Source organism: Rhinopithecus roxellana, chromosome 2, assembly GCF_007565055.1.
Source record: "Rhinopithecus roxellana isolate Shanxi Qingling chromosome 2, ASM756505v1, whole genome shotgun sequence".
Lineage (NCBI taxonomy): Eukaryota > Metazoa > Chordata > Mammalia > Primates > Cercopithecidae > Rhinopithecus > Rhinopithecus roxellana.
Window position 1 is genome coordinate 17777555 of NC_044550.1, and position 7510 is coordinate 17785064.

A 7510-nucleotide genomic window follows, 5' to 3' on the forward strand; every position below is an offset into this window, starting at 1 on the left:
TCAAACATCTGATGCTAGCACTTCACATTACAGATGAAGCAAATACAAGACTCAAGGTCAAGTGTACGGTAAGTTCCTAAGCCCAAGAGTCCCTGGAAAAGTAGAAGGAACAATCGTCCCTACCTCTGCAAGATCTCCACAAGACACTCCCAGGCTGTGCCAGGCAGTCACTGATGGGTCCAGATGCGGCTGGAGCAGGAGGGCACTGGGCTCCTTGTTAGTCAGATCCTTGTTAGCATGGCCCAGGGGTACTGATTACTCCTGGGGGTTTCCTCCAGGAAGCTCACTGGAAGCACAGACATCCTTGGGTATGAAGCCTGGGTGGTCAGACAGGTCTTGTTTCCTGCAAGACAGAGCTGCAGAGCACTTCCTCCGTCATGAATGAGAGAGATGGTCATGTGACCACCCTCTTCTGCCATAATAGCTTCGTCCAGTTTTTGGGAGAGCTTCTGGAGGTGCTGAGTTCCTGCCCCCGCAGGCCCTCGGTCACTGTCAGACTCACCGGGAGAGCAGAGGGGCTCTGTTGAGGAGTAGGGGCTCCGGAAGGCAGCCTCCCGCCTCGACAGCCTTACTGGGTGGGCACGTGAGCCTATGGGGCAGAGAGGCGGTGATGCTCCTTCTCCCAGGGGTCTGCGGCTGAGTGGGCAGGGGCGGCTCCAGACAGCCGGGTGCTCTCGTGGCTCAGGCTGTGAGTTGGTGATCCGCTGCCTTTCTGTGCCCCTCTCTTCCTCCTTCTGGCCTTCACCTGGGTCTCCACCAGCCATTTGGTGCCGCTTTGGCAGGACTCCTGGATTTTCTGGGACTTGGCACCCAAGGCACTCTTAGCTGAGGGAGCTGCAACCTGGAGGCCCTGCTGCCCTGGCTCTGTTGTTTCCAGGCGTTCCCAGAAGGGGCCTGCCTGGAGGCTGAGATTAACAGCTCTCAGGTGCAGCCTCCTTTGGAACTGTGTGCTTAGGGAACTCAGGGCCCGGGCGGAGGTCTCCTGATGGCTGACCAAAGGCTGCAGTTCCTTGCTGTCCTCCCGCTGTTCCTGGTGCTGTAGAGATTGCCGGAGCACAGAGGCCCCCATGCCCTGCCACCAGGAAGCCATCTGCCTGGCCAAGAGTCTTCGCCGCCCACTACACCCTGACACCTCCAACGCCCAAACGCCCACCCGAGCCCGAACACATCGTGTTTCTCATTTGTTAAAGAAATATACTTAAGGCTGTGCATTTCATCCTTAGTTATAGTTTAGCTACACTCCATAAGACTTGACAGATAATTATTCATTCTACTTTGTAGTTTTGTTTTTATGCCTTTAACCCATACAGAAATTTGCGCATATTTATTAAGTTTTTAAAATATCAGTTTCCAAAATTTAAGGAGGGTTTCTTTAAAAATATTTAATTGAATCAAAATTAGAGAATATGGTATGCGTCTCATTAATTTTTCAAGAAATTTTTATGGCCTTTTATGTGGTTATTTTAAAACATGATGAAAACTTGGGCTGGTAAAAATAAACAAATAAAAATAAAAAATAGAAAAATGAACCATGTGGTTTTCTTTATAGGGGTAAATATTTTGATATACTTAATATTTAAATAGTATAAATAAATGAGAGTACTATATAATATAAATACTATATAATACATATTGAATACATAAACATTAGAGAAAATCTGATAATTTTATTGTTTGATTCTTGTATATCTTAATTGACCTTTCTCCTCTCCTTCACCAATCTTCTTTTGGTAAAAATTTATTAAAATCTTTCTGTGATCATCTGTTAATTTCTTTCTGTAATTCTGTACATTTTTGCTTTTAATCGTTCAAAACTATGCCATCCAGTGTATACAGTTCATGTAGTATCATTTTCTTATTGGACTTTCTTTTACTTTTGTGTAGCACTTTCCCTCTATTTATATTTTACATGTTAAAATGCTATTTTTGGCATTTTGATATTGATAAGCCTATGTCACTTTTCTTATTCTTTGCATTTGTTTTTCCCTTATTTTGTCTTTAATCAGTTTAAACATGCATATTTTTAGTCTTTACCCAATTATTTTATAACAAAAAAATCTGCAAACGTTTTGTGATTTTAGATTTGCTTATTCTATTGACAACTATTAATTGAGTTCTTATAAATGCCAGATCATTTTCTCAGTGCCGAGAATGTATAAATGGAAAACAGATTAAATTCTCTCTTCTCAATGGATTCCACATTGTAGTGATAGGGGATGCACAACTAGCATAACAAATAAGCATATTTTATTATATATTATAAGATGATAGGTCATATGGCAAAAATATAGAGCAGGTCAAGTGTATGGCAGTTTTACAGTGACAGTGGGAGTGATTGCAGAATAAATGAAATAGCCATGTTTGGCTTCATTGGAAAATACTATATGAGCAAAGACTTGACACAGGTGAGAAAGTGAGCTCTCCAGGAGAAGATCTTTTCAATTCCTAATGAGGGAGAGTGACTGGCATCTTCAAGGAATAGCAAGTAGGCCAGTATGGCTGTAGAAAATAGAATTTGGGGAAAGTAGCAAGAGATATAGTGCATTTAGTGGATAGGGAGATTGCATACGGTCTTGTAAATCATAATAAGTAGCAATTGAATTTTCATATTATTTGAATATAGATTAAAGGAGTCAAGGGTAAAAGCATGGAAAACACTTAGGAAACTACTATAGTTATCTAGGTGAGGGATGTTTGTGGCTTGAAACAAAGTGGAAACAGTAGAAATGATAATTGATCAAACCAATGTTATATTGAAGGTAGAGCCAATAAAGTTCCCTACTGGATGTGGATGGGGGGCAGTGATAGAAGAAAATGTGTCAACAATATCTTTAAGTTTGGGGCCTACCAACTTAAAAAAAAGTAATTTCCATTAAGTAACTACATAGAGCACAATTTGAGGGTGGGAAAATAAAGCCGTTCAGTATTGGACATCTTAAATTTGAGATATCTATTAGACATCCGAGTGGAGATTTCAAATAGGCAATTTGCTACATAAATATGGAATTCGCAGGAGAGGTCCAAGCTAGAGAATTAAAATGGGCAATCATGACATATAGATGATATTAAGTCATAGATTGGATGTCATCACCATAGGTGTATGTATAAATAGTCCAGAGACTGAGCCCTGGGGCACTCTAACGTTAAGAGATTCACTGTAAAGAGGATGAATTAGCAAGAGAGGCTAAGAGAAGTATCCAGAGATAGAAGAGAAGAAACAAGGGAGACTGGAATTCTGAAGTCAAGTGGACAGTGTTTCCAGGAGGTGGGAATGACCAGTTGTGTCAAATGATGTTGTTAGGTAAAGTAACATGAGGACTGAAAATTGACCCTTGGATTTGTATAGGGAGATCAGTTAGGATGAAGTGGTTGGATCAAAAGTCTGATGGCAAGAGGGAAATTGTAGTCAATGAATATAGACAACTTTTTCTAAGAGTTTAATTACAATAAAGTTCAGAAAATGAGGGATAATCTGGAGGGGGAAGTGGAATCAAGAGACATTTTTCTCCTGGGTATGTGTGTGTTTGGGTGTGCATGCATGCACACATATTTTAAGATGGAATTATAGAAGCATATTTACTACTTAAAGTGTCCCAGAAGAGAGGATAAGTTGATGATGTAGGAGAGGGAAAAGAGAATTGCTGAAGTCATCAAATAATCAGGAGGGGATGGTGTCCTGTACACAATTTGAAAGGCTAGTCTGGAGTCAAAGCACGAATCTTTCAACTATAGTTAGAGAATAAAGGCTGGCAGTCTGACTAGTGTGAGCAGATATGGTAATGCAAGTTCGTAGAATGCAAGTTTGTAGAATTTTTTTTTTTTCTAACTTCTACTACTCTCTCAGAGAAGTAGGAAGCAGACTTGTCATCTGAGAGGATGGGAGGGAAGGTGCCCAGGATTTGACAACAGAGAACACATAGAACACTGATGTAGGAGAGGAGAAAAGGAAATGGACTGGGAATGTGTAGTTAAATTCCTTGGCAACACTAAGGGGCCATTTGAGGTTTAAGGTCATGAATTTAAAGTGGGACCAGTCAGTGTTTCAGTGTTTTTCCCAGCCATATTCAGCTGCAGCATGCCAGGGCAGTGAGGACAGGGGGATTTAACCAAGGTTGCCGTTCTACCAAGTGAATACCATAAAGGCAGAGAGATGCAATGGAGTTGACAGTGTATACTAATTGTAAAGCCAGATCATGGATTTTAAGCAGGGTAAGGAGAAGAGTAAGAATATCTAAAAAGTGCAGGATCATGAAAAGGTGATAGGATCAATAAATTGGAGATTCTGGTGGAGCTGAAGGATTGTTGTGTTCCGGCTCTAGAGAGAGTTAAACTGGAAAGATAAGTGAAAAGATAGAGTTGATTTTAAATAGGTCATTCTCTGGCAATCCATCTGGAGAGAGCTGCTCTTAAGAAATTCCTGACCAGGCGTGGTGGCTCCCATTTGTAATCCCAGCACTTTGGGAGGCTGGGGCGAATGGATCACCTCAGGTCAGAAGATTGAGACCAGCCTGGCCAACATGGTGAAACCCCATCTCAGCTAAAAATACAAAATTAGCCAGATGTGGTGGCACATGCCTGTAATCCCAGCTACTCGGGAGGCTGAGGCAGGAGAATCAGTTGAACCTGGGAGACAGAGGTTGCAGTGAGCAGAGATTGCGCCATTGCACTCCAGCCTGGGTGACAAGAGCAAAACTCATCTCAAACAAACAAACAAAATAATTAGAAATTCCAAAGTGGTCTTATATTTGCTCCTGTTGGTGATTCAAGTGTTTTGTCACTCGAGTCTACTTTTCATGTTAATTTCTCAGTTTGGGAGCAAATTTTAATCCCAAGGCACACTGAGACTTCAATTTCTCAAAAAAGACTTTGAAAAATCTAACTCAGAGTCTTAACATCATATGTTTTACCAATAAATATGTTAGTATGTATCTCTAAAAATTATTTTAGAGATTTTAGGACAAACTTAGGACTATTTATTTAGCACAACCATAATATTATCACAGAAAAAACAAAAACAAGTACAAACCATCATTAATTTCTTAATCAATGTTAAAGTTTTCAATGATCTCATATATATCATTATTTTAACAGTTTGTTTGAATCAAGATCCAAATAAGATTATAACATTGCATTAGTTAATGTATCTTCTATATTTCTTTAAGTCATTAGATTTTTCCTCCAACTTGTGTTTTCTTATAATTCTTGTAAATCAGGTTCTTATTTTCCTGGTTGCTGATATAATTTAACATGTTTCTCTATCACCTATGTTTCCTATAAATTAAACCAGCTTTATGTTAAATTTTTTTATGGGTGGCAAATTGTTTCTTTTCCATCAGGAAGACATAGTTCCTGTTCATCATTCTTTTTGTGATGTTAGAAGACATTGATGTGCAATGTGTAAATTTTTAATGTTTTCTTACTATCAAATTTTTACATACTAAGGACATAAATACAGATCATTTTATCACATTTCACTGAAGCATTTATAATTTATCATTCTATTATCTTCAACAAAAGAAGAATTGTTGTTGTTATTGTTGTTTTGACCAACCTGTGATCTTCCAACATGTTAGCTGCAGAGATAGCTGAACTGCCATTCAATATTTTTTTTAATTTTTAATTTTTTTGTAGAGAGGAGTCTCCCTATGTTACCCATGCTGGTCTTTAACTCCTGGCCTCAAGTGATCCTCCTGCCTTGGCCTCCCAAAGTGCTGAGATTATAGGTATGAACCACTGCACCCAGCCCACCATTCAATATAGCTTGAAGATTTGAACCAATAACAAATCTTGATCTGCTGTCATGACATCATGTGGATGTACTGGTAACAGACTGGGCTCAGCTATGTCAAAAACTCCCAGATGTGTGCAAAAGTAGTAAAAAATACACTGATGACTGAAGTCAAAGCAAATGCTGAAAAAGCTCCTGGTAGCAGCACAAAAATGGTGAATGTAAAAAAGGAGTAATTGTATACTGACTAAAGCTTGAAATGTTACACTTTTAAGGTGGAGATCTATGAATATATAGTATGGCAGTTTGAAACGTCCTCATGTCATGAAAAATAAAAGGTCTAAATTAAGGTGTGATTTTTAAAAACTACATAATTATTTCCTACATTGGAAGAAATAGAAGAGATAAAGGCATGATATCAGCTCCCTCATGATATATATCGATTGGGACAAAGAAACTGGTGACTGACCTTTTAGTTGGAAAAAGAATACACAGAGCGTGCAGAACCAGAGAGGGGTTCTGAAAGTAGGAAGATATTGAGAGGAATAAAAGAAGATGAGATAAGTAATAAACTTGAAGTAAAAAAGAACACAAAGGTAAAAAATGACTTGACCTCTCTGGGAAGTATCTTTACAATATGTAATAAGCAATTAAACTATTAATACTCTTATTTTTATTTTAAGTTTCAGGGTACGTGTGCAGGATGTGCAAGTTTGTTACATAGGTAAACACGTGCCATGGTGATGCACCTATCAACCTATCACCTAGATATTAAGCCCAGCATACATTAACTATTTTGCCTAATGCTCTTCCTGTACCTACCCCACCCCTTGACAGGCCCCAGTGTGTGTTGTTCCCCTCCCTGTGTCCGTGAGTTCTCATTGTTCAGCTCCCACTTATAAGTGAAAACATGCGGTGTTTGGTTTTTTGTTCATACACTAGTTTGCTGAAGATAATATCATCAATTATTTTACAAAAAATTTTGGAATGACATACTATATGTTGTTATTTATCTAATCATTTTCCAGATGTATACCTTGGGATAGTAATTTTTAACTTTTGTTAAACCACATGTTAAACAACTCAAACTTGGAACTATCAGACTTTTTCTTTAGGATAGTTTTTTAGAAGCAGAATAACTAAGTCAAAGAGTATTAATAATACTCTTTGATACTTTTATTACTACCTTTTAATAAAAGTATCAAACAGTGTTATTAGTACTTATATATAATACTATTTTGACTCAATTATTGTACAGTTTTCTAACATTCTTTCATCATGTAATACCAACTTCCTTCTTCTTAACCTCATAGAAAATGGAGAAAGAAACACAAATGTTTTCAACAGAAGAATAAATATAATTCTGTTTAAAAAAAAAAAAGCATAGTGGTAGCAGAATGACCATTTGCCATTTCCCTTCCTGTGAAATCTCTTTGACCTTTGCCCATATTTTCTTATTGAGGTATTGATATATTTCTTATCAGTTTCCCTGAACTCTTTCCATCAAGGTATTATTAAAGATAATAATTCTTTTTCATATGTGTGATGAATTTTTCTCCCAGTTTAATATTTGTCTTATGGTTTTATTTTTATACCTTTGGGCCTTTTTTTCTTTGTATGTCTTCATGATGAATGTAATACACATTGCTTATAACAAACAATACAGACATTCATAAAGTAAAAAGCAAAGCAAAGGGTAGGATAACACAGTATAAAAATCATTGTGTATGTAAACTATCCTACTTTTTTATGCCTTCTCAGTTTTGTGTAGCGTTGTTTAAG

General features: G+C 37.9%; 1 pseudogene; it reads right to left on the reverse strand.

Annotated features, from left to right (window-relative positions):
- Positions 1-221: 221 nt before the first annotated feature.
- LOC104668778 lies at positions 222-1090 on the reverse strand (annotated as a pseudogene).
- Between the last annotated feature and the right edge of the window lie 6420 nt (positions 1091-7510).